The sequence below is a fragment of the Adiantum capillus-veneris genome, chromosome 14, assembly GCF_014529385.1.
Source record: "Adiantum capillus-veneris isolate H3 chromosome 14, ASM1452938v2, whole genome shotgun sequence".
NCBI classification, from domain to species: Eukaryota; Viridiplantae; Streptophyta; class Polypodiopsida; order Polypodiales; family Pteridaceae; genus Adiantum; species Adiantum capillus-veneris.
Genome location: NC_140944.1, coordinates 17285855 through 17303676, shown reverse-complemented (window position 1 = coordinate 17303676; position 17822 = coordinate 17285855). Strand labels below are relative to the sequence as shown.

At 41.9% G+C, this 17822-nt stretch overlaps 1 pseudogene; it reads left to right on the top strand.

Annotated features, from left to right (window-relative positions):
- LOC147441979 (uncharacterized) overlaps positions 1–17822 on the top strand; it is a 73479-nt pseudogene that overhangs the window by 49173 nt on the left and 6484 nt on the right.

Here is a 17822-nt window from a genome sequence, read left to right as displayed (position 1 = left end):
TAGATCTATTATTGAATCTAGATTGATGTGTCCTTGTGAACCATGGTGATGAAACCAATTGAGAGCCACCACAATGAGGCATGTGAGCTACTACTATAGATTCGTAGGAGCAACCTTATATGAATTCAAGGGAAGTTGTTTCTTTTACACTACAACAAAAAAGGGGACCTTCCACGCAGGTTTCGATGCATCCCGGCGAAAAGCCCGTCGATATACACGTCCCTACAAAACCGTTGCTATATGCGTCAATATACGCATCGAAAGGTAATATTATCGACTCGTATTTCGACGGGCTTAGGGACGCACATAGCGACGACCATAACAGAAAATGTTTTTCTTGGGCAGAGGACATGCAGCCTGGCCTGTGCCCAGTGAAAAGATGGACACAGCCACAGCCAAACTGCCTGTCCTCTGCCTAAGAAAGCGAGCAACACCAAAATCAGCCGTGCCCCTGCAAAAATTTTGGCAGAGTTCCCTTCGTTTTTACATAAACTTTTAAAAAAAAACCATATCATGTATACGCCTCCTACATGCTATCCATGTAGGATCTCACATGAGATTTAAGGCCAATGAAAGAAATGAAATGAACTTTGTGCAAAACCATAACCGTACCAACTTAAAATGATAACCATAACAAACTTAATTTGTGCAAAACCATAACCAAATTAAAACCATAACCACTTTGATCAAAACCATAATGATCTGAGATAACCATAACCATAAAATTAACAATAACCATAAGCATAACCAAAAAGTTAAACATAACTATAAACAAAACAAGAACCATAACCATGCCTATACAAGAATAGGAGAAATAACCATGTCTATACAATGACAATGACAATAACCATAACCATAAGGAAAACAATAACTGTCTGAATAATAATCATAGCCATATATATCTATAGAAGAAAGAGACACAGAAGCGTGTCTGTGTCTCACAAAGCATATATATGAAATCCACTGATTACTAGGCGTCACAACCTGCTCATAGGAGAAGTCACAAAATTAGTATTGATATTACTTCACATATACTTATTTAATTAAATCAACTCACACATATTAACGTCTCACCTCAAGCGATCACCGAGACTCTAAGGCCTCCCAGTCTACAGGCTCTCGTGAAGCATCAAGATCATTCAATACTTCATAGATACCTCTGTGATATCCATCTGTCTCCTCCTGGCATGTCGGGGCTCGATGCATCCCAAGATTCTGCATTTATACAAAAATCAAAGTAATAAGAATACATGATTCATCACGTTTTAAAAAACGCCATAGCTAGGATTGGATTAGAAACTCACAAACTCATAGCGAAAGGTGTCGAAGCCTCCGTTGCCAAGATGAGATGTTCCTTTGGTCATCTGTCGTATCTGCGCAGCCTGACGCTGTTGTCTGAACCGCGTGTCCGCTGTCCGCTCATCCTCCCTAATCTGCAGCCATGTCTCGTGTGGGATACCCGTAGGCTTCGACGAGCCAGTCTTAAAAGCTTGCTGCACATCTCATCGATGTTTTACGGTGTCCCGTATAACAGCCTTGATCCACCTCGTCGGAACAGTATTTGAATCCGGAGCAGGTTGGTACTCTCTCAGGATGGTATCCACTATATAACTGACTTTGTCCTCATCCTGCTCAAGCCAAGACATCAGAATGCTTGTCGAAAACTACAGCTCCACGAGCTGCAGCTCTGCGAGCTGACAAATCTGCTGTCTCATCTCAGTCCCGACTCTATCCATGTCAACAGAACCATGTGCCGGTACAGTATAGAGCTTGGAGGCACTAGGATCGTGTGCCCCCCAAGGTGTCCGAGGTGTGCCTAGGTAGGACGGGGGTCGTGAGTGAGGAGGGGTCGAAGCATCTGTGGACCCTCCTCCACAGCAACCACCATCTCCACTTGACGATCGCCGAGATCAGCGAGTGCACCTGTGCTGCGGAGATGAGGAGATACCCGCCTCTGCCGCATCCCTAGGTGTCGAAGTGGTCGCGATGGGAGAGCTCGCAGGCGTCGTACCCATTGGCATCCCCCCCCCCCCATAGGCATCCCCCCTCCCATAGGCGGACGTCCCCCCATAGGTGTCCCCCCCATAAGCGTCGGACCCTCGGGTGTGAAGCCCGGAGCCGTAGTACCCGCCTCTGGCTATCCAATACTGAGAAGCCTCTGCCATCTCATTGGGCGTCATCCGTGTGACGAAGCCCATGAATGCATCTGCACTCATAGAAGGGAGATCTGGAAACTGGTCTACCATACTAAAGTTCTGCACAAAGAAAGTAAAATAAAGCGTCAGAACACCTTTGTTTAAATAAACTTTAAGCTTAATATCAACGTCTTCACACAAACACTTATAGGCCTAGGCCTCGACGAGTGAGGCATTATCGATAAGATCTTGCACCGTATCATCGTCTATCTCTAATTGCAGACATAACTGAGCCCCAACTCGTTCTGTCAGATTGTCTTCATCCATTGCATCTTCACCTACAAGTGTCAATTCTGCCTCGTCTGCATCATCCCTCGTATATTTGTTAGCTTTCTCTGCCATACCTTTCTCCTCCTCATCTAATGTCACAGTAGTATGGACATCGTCTGACCAACTTTCCTCCAGGAGCTCTTGCCCTTCAAATACTTGTTTTTTCTTGGAGCAACCTGAACCACAAACCACCATTGTCGCTCTCGAGGGTCCGGTACAAAGACCACTTGCTCGCAATGTTCGGGGAGAGCAAATGTGTCGCTCGCATCTGTCCAAACCTTTGTAGAATCTATTTGCACAAGCTTGTTTCCATCTCTGCATACCGTTGCATTGCGACCAGAAGTAATCACCTTGAACCACTTCACATCCAACAAAAAAATCTCAAACCGCCTGAAGCTGACTTTCAGGATATCTGACACCAGACCACAGTAATCCAGGTTGCTAGTGCTCTCATTCGTGTCTCTGGCACTGGCCCTGCTCTTTTGCATGAAACTAACCATTACCCCACTGTAAAACGTGTTTCTTTTGCTATCAATTTGTTGTGTTCTGAAATGCTTTCCATGCGACCACAGTGCCATGTATGTATGATACTTCCAATCACATCCAATAGCCAGCGCCTCCTCTTCTAGAGATATTGGTTCTCCGATCTGTCGAGTTGCTCTCACTGTCTTGTCCAACCATGCCATTGTAGGGAATTCAAGTAGAGGAGCGAGATAGTCTGCCAAGGGTAAGCCTCTAGTCGTTCGGCTTCGCCTGAGATCATGTCGCCCCCTATTGCGTCTCTCTTTCTCTTCTTCGTACCTTTCAAGCCATTTTTGCATCGGCGTTGAATTTAGTATACAGAACTTCATGATCTTTTCTCGCATGGCGTCGTTCATTTTCTTCGGCACCCATTGCCCTTGCGGCTCCTCTCCCACCATTCTTGCATCCTCATCATCGCTCCACAGTCGAGGCATTTCTGGGTCAGAAACGGATAGAAATTCGGTCGTCAAGACAAGAGACTCTTTCACCAGCCATCCTTCTGCCATGCTCCCCTCTGGACGCGCTTTTTGGCGAACAAAACCCTTAAGTGTTTTCATGAACCGCTCTAGAAAGAACATCCAACGGCTATGGACTGTACTTGCCACTGCAACCTCATCTACTACATTGACGATCAAGTGCATTTGGATAGTTAGGCAGCTCGTGGATAGATACTTCTCAATCATGAAAACTGCCTCAATGGAGTTAGCCCTTGCGACTTCAATAGATTCCTTCTGTATCTCCTTGAAAGAGATCCACCGCACTAGCTCTAAAATCTTGTATATGCAAGTCCGCACTTCCTCTGTTAAACACCCCTTGATTGCAATTGGAAGAATGAATTGCAAGAACTTATGCTAGTCGTGCGATTTCAGTCCTGACAGTTGATCGTCACGGGTGAATGCTGTCTTGAGACATCGCATATATCCTGTTGGCATCCTCAACTCTGAAATCACCCTTTTAACTTGTCCCTCTTCGCTTTTTAGCAATATCCATGGCGCTCTTGGAAGTTTTGTTTGGCCAGCTGCATTGGTGAAAGGCCACAGCTCTGGCATCTTTCCAACTGACTGTAAATCATCTCGTGAAGCTCGATTGTCTTTCATTCCCATGATTGTCTTCCAGAGGAGCTCTTCCACATTCTTGAACATATGCATTGGATCCAGCAAATGGTTAATTAGTAGATCACCCCAGTACGGCAACGTATGGAGAATGGACAAACGTTTCATTCCTGGAACAGGTTGCCCCTCATGTTGCTCTCATCGGCGACGCCACTCTTGTACATGCATAGGATGATATTCGACACGACCAAGCTGACCTTCGCGCCAGTGATGGCCATCTGGAAGATAACGGTGATGGCCTTGATAAATTGTCTTTCGAAGAGAGACAGCATAGCACACATCCAAAGACTGCCCGCAAATTGGACATGCATTGTATCCCGAAGTTGTTAGCCCTGCATATACTAAAGCATGAATCAGGCCAAGGCAAAGTGCTTGCGAAAAGCGAGAATTTTATAAATCAAGAACCATTACCAGAAGCTTCTCCGTATCTTGGCCAATCATGCATAGTCCACATAAGAAGTCCATGGATCCTTGCATGTTGTTCTCCTACTGGTTCAACCTCATCTGCTATGTCGATCCCATGCCATAACTCCTAGAGCTCGTCAACTAGTGGAGCTAGATAAACATCCATGTTTTTTACCTTGAACTTACCAGGTACAATCAAGATTAATATCAAATGACCCTTCTTGATGGCTGGCCACGGCGGGAGGTTATAATTGATAAGGCACACAGGCCAAGTGCTCCATGACGAGCTTCTCAAGCCAAATGGATTGACTCCATCCATTGCCATGCCCAAACGCAAATTGCGTGGTTAACTCTTAAAATGTGGCCAGGTATCTTCAATGTGCCTCCAGGCCTTTGAATGAGCGGGCACCCTAAATGTTGCGTCAGTGGATCTATTCGTAGAATGCCACCGCATCAACTTTGCAATGGAACCACAACAAAACATGCTTTTTATCCTAGGAATAATAGGGAAATGCCGCAACACTTTAGCTGGTACTATCTCGCCAACTGCATCTTGTTTGTAGCGCATTGCTCCGCACTTAGGACACGACAAAAAATCTGCGAATTCATTGCAAAAAAGAATGCAATCATTTGGACATGCATGAATCTTGTTGTAGTCCAAGCCAACTGTGGTCAATAGTTGCTTTACGTCTGGCCTGGAGGGGGGCATTTCATTGTCAGTCGGGAGAAGTTGCTCCCACAACAACCTGTTTAAGCCACATTAAATTAAAAATCTCTCCAAGCACGTCACCCCTGCAATCAGAAAATCTCTTTTGTAAATTACGTACCTAAACAAAGCAGTGACGCTTGTATTCGACCACCCGTACACTGACTGCAGATTCAAAAACGCCAGACAAGTACGAAGCACAGATATTTTGGCGCCTTCATAGATTGGTTGACGTGCCAACTTCCTCAACATGTCTTCACGAGGTAGGCGCACGGCTTCTGGTGCTGCTTCGTTAGCGTTCTCCTCACTTGTCTGGAAGAAGGCATCCGGCATCTCCTCCATGCCGTCATCGTCTGTCTGTAAATGTTGGTCGGACCTTCACGCATAATCCTTTTTCTCTCTCTCTCTCTCTCTCTCTCTCTCTCATATGTAGGTGGTATGTCGCGAAAATCAATGCCCGTTCCGTAGGAGTCGTATCGTAGATTATGTACGGTTTCTCTAGCAAACTCTCCGTACTTGTGCACATGCTCATTACATATCCTACACTTGCGCAGGATTTGATACTTGCAGAGCGTGCACGAGCATGCAATCTTTTCCTCCATGTTAGTTGATTACGTTGACATCTACAATGATTATGAATGTTCTTTTAATATACATACTCCTCACAATGCAAACTACCTCGCATTCTCTAGTCTTGCCCAATCTCCGTACACCTCGGTCCAGAGGTGTACGGAGATCAGGACCACCGGGTCAAAATCTTGTCTTTATTGGTCAAATCCTATATGGGTAGACACATACGTGCACTCCTAGGTGTACATGGCAATGCATGTAGCGGGCAAAACCCCTTTGCCTGTTTTAGTTCCATAGTTTCTTCTAGAGGGAGAGAGAGAGAGAGATAGAGAGAGTTTCTGTCCTTTTCACACAATTGGTCAGCCAACGTAACTCTTTCTCTCTCTCTTTCTCTATCTACTATCTATCTCTGTCTCTCTACCTCTGTAGCTATCTCTAGTTAATTCTCTCTCTCTCTATATATATATATATATATATCACTCTCTATCTCTTTATTTCTCTCTCTCTGTCTACGTACCGTATCTCTTGTTCTTTCTCTCTCAATCTCATCTCTCGCTATCTCCCTCTCTCTCGATCTCGATCTCGCTCTTGCTCTCTCGCTCTCTCTCTCTCTCTCTCTCTCTCTCTCTCTCTCTCTCTCTCTCTCTCTATTCCCTATCTTTTTCTCTCTTCCTATTTCCCTATCTCTCTCTCTCTGTCTTGCTCTCCACTTCCCTATCTCTCTCTCTCTCTCTCTCTCTCTCTCTCTCTCTCTCTCTCTATATATATATATATATATATATATATCACTCTCTCTCTCTCTCTCTCTCTCTCTCTCTACTTCCCTATCTCTCTACTGATCGAACGAGCGACTGAGCTAGGGAGATCCAGACGCCCATGACTGCGGAGGCCAGACTACACAACATCGACAAAGGCTGCATCAGAGGATCCAGGTCACTTTGGCTCGATATGCACAATGCCCGGTCAGACTACTGACCATGGAGGAGATTGATGAGGCTCGCCAGCGACAGATGTTGGATCTCCTATGATCTACCTTTCCCAGCTAGCTGTTTTAGCTGCTTAGGCCACACCCAGCAGTTTAGGATTCCATAATATTCTATTTTGTCATTTTGTCATCTTGTTATTATGACTTTGTATCAGATCCACCACATTGTAAGTTTCTGGTCTAATAGGTCACTTTGACCTTTTCAAGATGTTAGTATAGCATTTCATTTCATTTCTTTCTTTAATTTTACTTTCATACGCATACATTAGTTCTCTCTCTCTCTCTCTCTCTCTCTCTCTCTCTCTCTCTCTTTAATTTCCTACACGCATACACCTCTCTCTCTCTCTCTCTCTTTCCTACACACACACACACTTCTCTCTCTCTCTCTCTCTCTCTCTCTCTCTAACTTGTTCCAATTTACGAATGGTGGTTTCATGTCGACACATGCTCATGCATGCTGCGTATTGCTTGTAAAGATGGGGAGGTGAAATGGGTGTATTCAATTTATGAAAAATGTCCAAATTAGTGATTTTAAATTGGGCCTCAATGCATGTGATATATTATGGAGGGCCTACGTATAGTGAACTCCGTGAGTTTAAAAGATAATGAGTAGGTTCCAACCATAAAGATATTTGTTTATCTCGGAGGGCCTTCAATGTCTCCTCAAGAGGTTTCATTGAACAAAGACATGACCTCAAACTAATTGGTCCTCATGAAGAGGATAACATCCTCCACTCCTTGTGCATGCATAATTCCCAACTTGCATAAAATAATCATTCTCAAAGGCCATACCTATTGCCTCCAACAATAGATCTTTCATTAATGCATTCCAAAAGACCACATTCAAGTCAACCCTTGTGCTCACAAGAGTGCTTCACCCCGCCACAGCATGGGAAATGTTTTGGATTCAGCTAACCCATGTGAAAATGGGAAGGCGAACTTAACTACTCACATAGATCTCCATGCCTTTACAGGAACAAAATTGTATATGTATTTGAGTCTATGAAATCTTGATGCATGTATTTAGGCATCCTCTGAGCTGGAACTACAATTATCTTAAAATAAAACCAAGAAATTAGCAGTCAAGAAAAGTTCTCAGAGGATACCAATTATGAGAACAAGGTGAGATTGTTTTCTCGGGGGGTTCACTATGTGTAAAACCACCATATCACGTGCGTTCAAAACATGTTTGTAAAACCCCTTATCAGTGAATTTTGTTAAGAATATAATGTACCCTTTTCTTTTAAAGTCTGTAAGTTTTTTTCAAATTTGAAGAAATAATGCCCTTCTGTATATATATTTATGTAGGTTTCAAGAACTTTAAATACCCTTCTGTTGAACTCATGTGATAGGTTACATTTTTATTAGGTGACCTCCCCAGGATTGTTTTGCAAATTTGTGACAATTTTTTTGGTTTTGGTGTGTGTGTGAATGTGTATATATGCATTTTGAATCCTCTCAAGGATTTTGTGCTCACTTAGGTCGCTTGTGAGTGCACTATTTCTTTCTTTTCTTGTACACAAACACACACACACACAGTACACACATGCACATAAACACGTAAATAAATAAAGTTGCACATATGTTCACACACAATTTAGCACAACATGCACACACACATACACATTTTACAAATAAATAAAAATAATAATATCAAATTTCTTATTTTCAAAATTCGATTAAATATTATCATTCACAATCAAACATATTAAAATTTGGTAGTAAGAGTAAGTTTAAAAAAGAATCATTCAGTTGTTTTGATTTTGTTTAGGTCAATTTATACTTAAACCAAAAGACTTTATAATTTGTTCATGTTTAAATTAAAACTTAGTTCGTTTCATACATTTGACCATTTTAGTCTGGTTAGACCTAAACACTTTGGTTCAAGTGTTAGGGTTTGGCCATTTTAATTAGTTTAGAGTTTGCTACTTAGGATTGGCTAGGTGCATGTTTCAATCCACAAAAAATTAGCATTTGGCCATTTCAATCCATTTAGGGCCATTTCATAGAGCTAGCTTCTTAGGGTTGGCGGATTTTGGTTTAACCGTTACTAGATGGTTGTGTTTGGACGGTTAGGGTAGGTTGTGTCAAGCATCTTAGGATTAGCAACTTAAGGTTTGACCCCTAATAGATATCCATGTTCAGACGATTAGAGTAGGCTCTATAAAGATGCTTAGGTCAGGCTGCTCTAAATTGGATTAGTGCGGTGTTTGGCCATTTCCATCCACTTAGGGCTATCCGCTTAAGGTTAGTAGCTTAGGGTTAGCTGCATGAGGTCAGTGGCTTCTAGTTTGGTTGCTAATAGATGGCCGTGTTTTAACAGTTAGGGTAGGCCATGTAGAGCAGCAGGCGTTCTATCTCTCTCTCTCTCTCTCTCTCTCTCTCTCTCTCTCTCTCTCTCTCTCTCTCTTTTGGCGGAGGAAATTGATTTATCTGACATATTTATAATCATCTTGATGGTGCTAGGCCTTCAGCTTCCCAATGATCAGAAGTACTCTTTCTCTTAGCCTTTTGTCATGTAATAGTAATGCATCTTCTGTCATCCTTTCCCTAATGAGAGACAGAGGGTCTGTATGATTAGACTTAGAAGCATCCTCAAATACACGTGCATTTTGCATGGACCATATGAATCACAAAAACCAAACTCGGTATGACTGGATTGAAACTTCCAAGGCATGCCGCGCAGGATCTTGATGAGTATACACTTTGCAGAATGTCAACTAATTTTTTAGAGTTGTAACCCTAATGCATCTAACCACATACTGATTGACCTTTTCCACCATTCAGCTACAAGTTTACAATGCCAAAAAACATGTCTGACCGATTCATCCTTCTTGCATACATTGCATTTCCCATCAGTGAGCCACTTCTTAGAGAAGTTAAGAGTATGAGCACTCCAGTACAGACTCTCCACAAAGAAAACTTGAATTTAAATTGGTTGGGGATAGACCAAATGTCAAATATTACTTTGTCCCACCATTTGACTTGCATGTACAGAGAACCTTGTTTATTACATCGTTAGAAAATACATGATTTTGGTAGAGTTACTACATAAAAGACCAAAGATGGGGAGTTCCACATAGGCTGCATATCCAGGCAGTAGCCAATGTTTGTGTCTCTCTTGTACATTTGGCTGGCCCAACACTTCCATGCTGTATACATGTGCTCCAAGTTGATGGCCATAATCCTCTCTGATGATTTCCAAGCCCGAATTGTCTCCTGGCAGCAGAAAAAAGTTTCAAATGGAGGTTAGAGTCCATCATTTGATTGATTTTCCCTATCCCTTTTTTGAAAAGGGAAAGGGCCGACCTCCCCATCAATTGTGCTGGTGGAATTTTAAAGACAAAGCTCCAGAACAAGCTCTAGAACAAGCCCTTCTAGCCTGAGCATGCATCTTGAAGTCCTTAATATGCAGACCCCCTTTACAGTATGGCTGTGAAATTTTATGCCATGCAACTAGAGTTACAACAGTTGAAGTAGCATTCCACAGGAATTTAGACATCAAAGACACACACTTTTACAAAATTTTGTCTGACCAATCCAGAAAAGGCAAGTAAATAATCTATACTTCTATACTTCTATAAAAGGGGGAGGGATTCCGGTCCCCCCGCCTGACCCGTGTCGATACCTCCTTACTCAGTCACAAGCTCCGGTAGTGTGCCCTGCACTCAACGAGACAAGAAAAAAGCCTCTAAGGTGGCCGCCAGTAGTACTAAACATAAAATAGCACGTGCCCTTTACACGATTGCCAATTTGGCATATCCCAAGCTCCAGAGTCCAGCTTCAAACGGGGGCAGAGAGAGACAAAATGTATGGCTATTGTCAGACATGCTTTGGAAATTTTGAGGAAGTCAAGCTCCGCGTCCTGTGTGTGTGTGTGTGTGTGAGAGAGAGAGAGAGAGAGAGAGAGAGAGAGAGATTGATTCATTGTTCCTGCATCTCCATCGTAGGTGAGAGCCTGCGTTTTGTTGTTTCATCTGTCGCCAGAGAGAGAGAGAGAGAGAGAGAGAGAGAGAGAGAGAGAGAGAGCACTATACGATAAGGTTGTGTATGTGTGTGAGAGAGCACTATACGATTATAAGGTTGTGTACGTGTGTGAGAGAGAGCCCGAGCTGGACGCTTGCAACCGGGTAGAGAGAGAGAGAGAGAGAGAGAGAGAGAGAGAGAGTTCACGGACCTTTTGCGAGAATTGAAAGCTTCCATTGAGCTCCTCAACTGGACTTAAGAGCCATGCCGCAAGCAGCTTTCTCTTTTATTTGCAGGATGCGGCGGGTGCAACAACTACATCCGATGCCCACGTGTAGCAGGTAGCGAGTATGATAAGGTGGAGCTAAAGGGCCCCAATATCGATGCAAAAACGCCAAGTAGTCTCATTACCCGACCGCCATGTTCTCGGCCATCGTCTGGAGTAGTAGAGCCCAAGCCAAGCATCGATCTCTAGCTGCTAATGGGTTGAGCTAAGGCAGACCAATGTAGGTGCAAAAATGCATGCGCTCAGTTGCAACCTCCTCTCCTGAAATGGGCAAGGGAAGCTCGGAGCCGGAAGCTGCAGCTAGGAGCTTGGAAAGAGGCCACTCGGGAGGGTGTGAAGCTGGCACAGCTCTCCCAAGGGTATAGTGCAATGATGGTGTGGATGAGAGGTGCAGAGGTGCTACTCCTACCATATGAGGGAGGAGAAGGTGAGGCGCTCCTTGAAAGTGTTGTATTGAAGGAAGGAGGAAGAAGAAGAAGAAGCCTACAGGGGAGGGTATCACTACAAGTTTTAGACATTTTTACACCTATGAAAATTGAGCGTAAATATCACTTTTATCACTCTAAAGTGTGAATAACGTTTTTTAGAATCCATTTGAATGTAAATATTATGGCTTTTACACATGGCACTTTTTCTACATCCCTTTTCTTCGAGCAAAAAATTGAACTATACTTTTTTCTAGCAATAAAATAGGAATTTCTAGGTAGAAATAGCAACTTTCTTACGTGTAAATATTTATACCTTAAACAAGCTCATATGTTTTTTTTGCAATGAGTATATTTCCTTACCTTCCAGTAGCATTTCAACGGAAATTATTTTAATACAACTATACACGGCATGAAGTTTTCTCACACAATCACAACTTTATTTTCATCGGATATTTTCATAATTTTTTTCACTCTTATTTGAGCTCCACACTTAAATAGTTCTAAGTAGCTATCTTTCACAATAGGTATTTTTCTTACGATCTAAATTTTTTCTATGAGGATCAATGACTAACTTTAACCTATGTACATACCAACAGCCATATTGAAGAACAAAAGAATTCTTTTTTCTTCCTTCCAAGCTAGATCTTTAAGCTGGTTGCTGCTGCTTCCACTATGGTTTCTTGGTGGAATGGCTTCTCTCTCTACACCAATGCCCATGCATCTGTGCTTCTTAAGCTATGCTCCACCGTCCTCTTGAAACTTTGGAAACGGCCTCACAAGTGCACAAATCTCTCAACTCCTTAATCCATCTCAAGAGTGCTTCTACCTCAACACATGAATAGAGCTCACATCAACCTAATTTATGTTATCTTTTTTACATTGCTTACTGATGTGGTGTAGAGCTTCAACATGTGCTCATGCGGCTACCACATGAGTGTGATGTCATCGGGGTGGCCATCCTTCATATGGGTGGGCAATGTATGTAAAGAGCAAATAATGTTTGACGGTTAAACAAGATATTCAAATCTTGCACTATCTATTTTTCATGGCTTGTTTTTTCCACTTCTAAAAAATTACCACAAGAAAAGATGAAATATATACATGCTCTTTGTCTACTTTTGATAGCTTCAAACATTTTCTACTTTTAGGTGAGCACAAATCCCCCCCCCACCCGGCCCCCCTCTCTCTCTCTCTCTCTAACGTGAGCACTACAAGCAAGATAAAATGTGGGCCGCTTTTACAAAAGTGAGTATCCACCCGCTATATACAAATTAAGCACTCGTTTAGCAAAGGTTTCTAATGTGATAAACTCTTTAAATGTTGAAATATTGAGTGCTACAATGAGTGACCTAATCAATATTTTAATGTCTCTTTCTTCAAACAAGTAGGCATGGCATTAGCATCAATGGCATTCTAAATCGGAGGTCGTCCACGAAGCACCTTCAAACATGTTTCAAAATCTTGCCACTTGTTTTCTCTTCTGATAATCTTTGGTTGCAACTCTCCTCAAAACCCCTAGCTCAACGGCTTTTTGTTATGCATTTATATTGAACACGACAACAACCTTGAAAGATGGAGTAGACCAGGAGGAGCTGCTTACAACGAATACTACATCCCCTATTTCCAGCCATGGTCATGCACATCCAGCATTTCTAGGTTTTAGCAACCAAATTCAAAAAATGGTGTCACTCATTTCATATATCACCTTGTTTCGTGTATTGTGCAATGGTAGAAAGAAGCAATGTGTAGTATGGCATATGTGGGTAACATGCACTTCTTTTTGCAAGGTAAATTCACATCACGTATGTGCCACATGATGCCTAAATTTATGAACCAGGCCTTCAATGTTGTTTCTCCTTGTTAGACGGATAGCTTTGTGACCATGAAATTGGCACAAGAGAACCCACGGGAGTGGTTCCTCGCACTGAATTACTTCGTGCTTGGCCATCCAATTCTCCAAGAACATTGTGTCAAGCTCAACATATGTGCCCATCCCCTTTACAACTAGCCTAGATGATTTCAACCCCTCTTGGGTTGCAACTCTCACAACCTCGCCTAAATCAGTTATGACATTTTCCGAGCTTTCTTCCATGGCCCTACAGGAACTTTGAACATGTTCAATCAAGGTATTCAATAACAATAATTAGACATAAAATACTTACAACACAAAATCACAATGCACTTTCTATATAACACTTCCAAATTGCTTATACATCCTCAATTTTTATGTAGCTACCAATTTGTACATCCCTTCTCTCTCTCTCTCTCTCTGTCTCTCTCTCTCTCTCTCTCTCTCTCTCTCTCAAACACACACACACACACACACACACACACACACACACACACACACACACTCACACTCACACACACACACACACACACACACACACACACACACACACACACACACATGGGTTACGGTATGCTGCTTATGGTGCATTCATCGTCACAACAACTTAAGATTTGATGTCGGTAGGTTTAGAGGGATAACAACAATCAACACGATATGTCGCATGTGCTATTCAAAGAAGGCTTTGACATCCACAATGCAGATGAGACTGGATGAACTACCCATTATAACACCCTCTTATTTTTGGGCACCCGTGGTATTAGTGATCACACATACCCCACACAATGCCTACTAGTAATACTTCTAGATTCATCTTAGTATCTCCTTTTTATACTAAGACTTGGTATCAAATTCACCAATTTGTAATGGGTTGGTCTCATGGGTCATTTTGGCCTTTGTTAAGAAGAATATGATTAGTGTTTTATGTGGCGTTTATTTATAATCAATCTAATCATTGATTATGTTTTCTTGTTAATGACACCCTGAACTTCATCTCAATTTTTCTTGCTGTTCTGCTCAAAATTTGGAGAAACGGGAAAAGCGCGATGGAGCGTAGCGCAATGGCACTTTTCATCCAAAACTTGTTCGTCTCCTCGAGCTCTTCGATTTGAGTTCTAGGTTTGCGTCAATCGGAGTTCGCAGCAGAAAGTTATGTTGTTTTTACTGCAATAGAGCTTGACGCAGCTTTCTTCGTCCTACTTCTTCGTGAAGCGTCCGCGATCGTTTTTCTTATTTTAGCGTTAACTTTTTCGAGAAGATTTAGCTTTTTGCTATTCATATTGTGTCCGTCAATCTTGCGTCTCACGCCACTCTATTTTGAGGACTCGTTTATTATTAACGTCTCCTTTACCCTGTCTTTTTTGGGTGACGTCTCTCACATCTTTGGACGTTCCTTGAGCATCCTTCTTACGTTTATCGTTGACAGAACGCAATACTCATATCTCTCTCATTCTCAATTGCGGCCTTCACCATATATGGTGTGAAGATTCTGCGATCTTATCTTATACGTCTTCTCGCAACAAGATATGGCTATGAATATTCTCGTCAACGGCTTTCCTTCTGGCCAACGTTCTGTTCCTCCTTTCCAAGGTCAAGGATTTCTAGGCTGGAAAGCAAAGATGTTGTTAATTCTTGAAGGTGATGAACTCTCCGATGTTGTTCTTGGAAATCGTGTTTGTCCGCCTCAGCTTGTTGATACGGATAATGATAACGTGCTTATCACTGAAGGACCTATATTTGAAGATTGGAATGTTGCCTATACGGATTGGCAACGACGTGATAAAGCAGCTCGTCGGTATATTCTTTCTGCTCTTACTGATTCCCTTTTGCTTGATATGTATGAACTGCCTACTTCCCATGATGTATGGAAGTACCTTATTGCAAACTTTCAGAAGAAATCTGTTACAGAAATACTTTATTTGAGAGGGTTGCTTAACAAGTTACAATATGAAGTTGGTACTGCCATGACGGGACATATTGAGTCTTTCAAATCTATTATTAATCAACTTGGTGCTGCCGGTGATCCTGTTCCACAAAAGCAACTGATTACACTTCTCCTTGATACGGTGAAGGACTCTTCTTATGATAACATTGTTACTATGCTCTCTAATAAAGATGGTCTTGATTTCGACCAAGCTTGCATGTCTTTAATTGAATACTCTCAACGTCAAGAACGTCGGAATGCTGGTCACGATACAGCTATGATTTCACAAGAGGAGACTGAGTCACAACAGATGGAACGTGCTTTTTATGCTCGAAGGCGTCCATTTCAACAAGGAAACCGCAGAGATGGCCGTCGCGGTAATATTTTCTCTCGTCTCAAATTTCCTAATAAGCAATGTTCTTACCGCAACAGAAATGGCCATACTGAAGATGATTGTTGGGCACGTCAATATGATGAAGAACACAATATTACCACAAAACAACCACGTTTATCTAGAGACTCTTCTTCTTCTTCTTGTGAATATTGTGGACGATCTGATCATCCCACTCATATGTGCTATAAACGTCGATTCGACACAGATTGGAATAGAGCATATGCTATTGAACATCGAAACAACATTGTACCAGAAACAAGTTGCGTCCTATGTTCAGTTGCTCCAGACAGAATACTTCATGTACGTGATGGATCACTTTTTATTGTCCATTCTGGTGCTACAGGAAATATGACATATCAGTCTAAGTGGCTCCATAACTATCATCCACTGCCAGTTCAACGTGTTGTTTATCTTGCTGATGATACTACTTGTCAAGTAAAGGGTATTGGAGACTTATATCTTGGTACCTTATCTTCTTCCACTCGAATTTTGCGAGGAGTATTACATGTACCAGATCTTCAACGTAATCTTCTTTCAGTTGCTAGACTTGTTGATCTTGGTCTTTTTGTTGGATTTGATTATACCAAATGCCGAATTGAGAAAGATGGACAGACTATAGCCACTGCTCCTCGAAACGGTAATTTATTTGAACTCTCTCTCAACGATGCTGTAGCAAATATTGTCACTGCTCCAGGTGATCATGATTGCAAAGTATGGCATCACCGTTTTGTTCATGCTGATTTCTCAAAACTCCTTGATCTTCAACGTCGTGATCTTGTTCATGGCATGGATCTTAAAGCCCATCCCCATATGGGAATTTGTGAATTTTGTGCTCTTGGGAAACACAATCGTAAACCCTTTCCTCTTTCAAATACAACTCATTCTCATGACATCTTGGATCTTGTTCATACTGATATATGTGGACCTCTACCTTCTTCGAGATCACAATATCGCTACTTCATTACTTTCATTGATGATTTCTCAAGGTATACGACTGTATTTCTACTTAGACAAAAATCTGAAGCCTTATCTGTTTTCAAACAATTCCACAAGGCTGCGGAACTTCAAACTGGTCATCGCCTTAAGAAGCTTCGTAGTGACAATGGAGGCGAATATGTTTCTCGAGAGTTTGTGAGTTACTGTGCTGATAGTGGAATTCATCATGAACACACTATTCCATATTCGCCTCAACAGAATGGTGTTGCTGAACGAAAGAATCGCACTATTCTCAATGCTGTAAGATGTATGCTGATTCATTCTGGCTTATCTCGTGTTTTCTGGGGTGAAGCTACTTTGACAGCAGTATTTATTCAGAATCATCTTCCCACTACTGCACCCTCTGGTAAGATACCCATCACAGCATGGACAGGTGACATTCCTTCTGTATCTCATTTTCGAACCTTTGGATGTATTGCTTATATTCATGTTCCCAAAGAAACACGAACAAAGCTTGATGCTCCTGGTCTTAAAGTTATTTTTATTGGATATTCTGACACTTCCAAAGGCTACAAATTCTATGACCCTTCCTCCAAGAAAGTAATTGTGAATCGTGATGCTACTTTTAACGAACAGCTTATGGGAGGCTCATGGTCCATGGATGATTCTGATGATACTAAATCATTGCTTCAAGCTTTTCCATTTCTTTCAGAAGATGAAACTCTTCCTATAGAGCAACTTTCCTCTTCACAACCATCCATTCCGAATGTCGCCAATGATGATATTGATATTTTTGTTGATCTGCCTATTGATTTTGAACATGGCTCATGTCATGTTTATGATGACGATATTGTTGATAATGCTTTTTCTACTTCCGAAGATCCCATTACTTATGATGAAGCTATCTCTTCACCACAAAAGGATCAATGGCAAGAGGCTATGGAAGCAGAGTACGATTCCCTTATCTCTAAAGGTACATGGATACTAACTGAATTACCTCCTGGTCGTACATCTATTAAATGTAAGTGGGTGTATAAAACAAAAGTAAAAGCAGATGGATCTTTTGACAAGTTCAAGGCGTGTTTTGCTCGTCAGACCCCAACTCATACATAAAACGCCAAGGTAGCAGTTTTGTGATTCTTGCTCTTTATGTGGATGATACCATCCTTGTTTCCAATGATTTGGGATTTCTTCAACAAGTGAAAAATTTATTGTCTTCTGCATTCGATATGGTGGATCTTGGAGAGATTCACTCTTGTCTTGGCATTCAAATC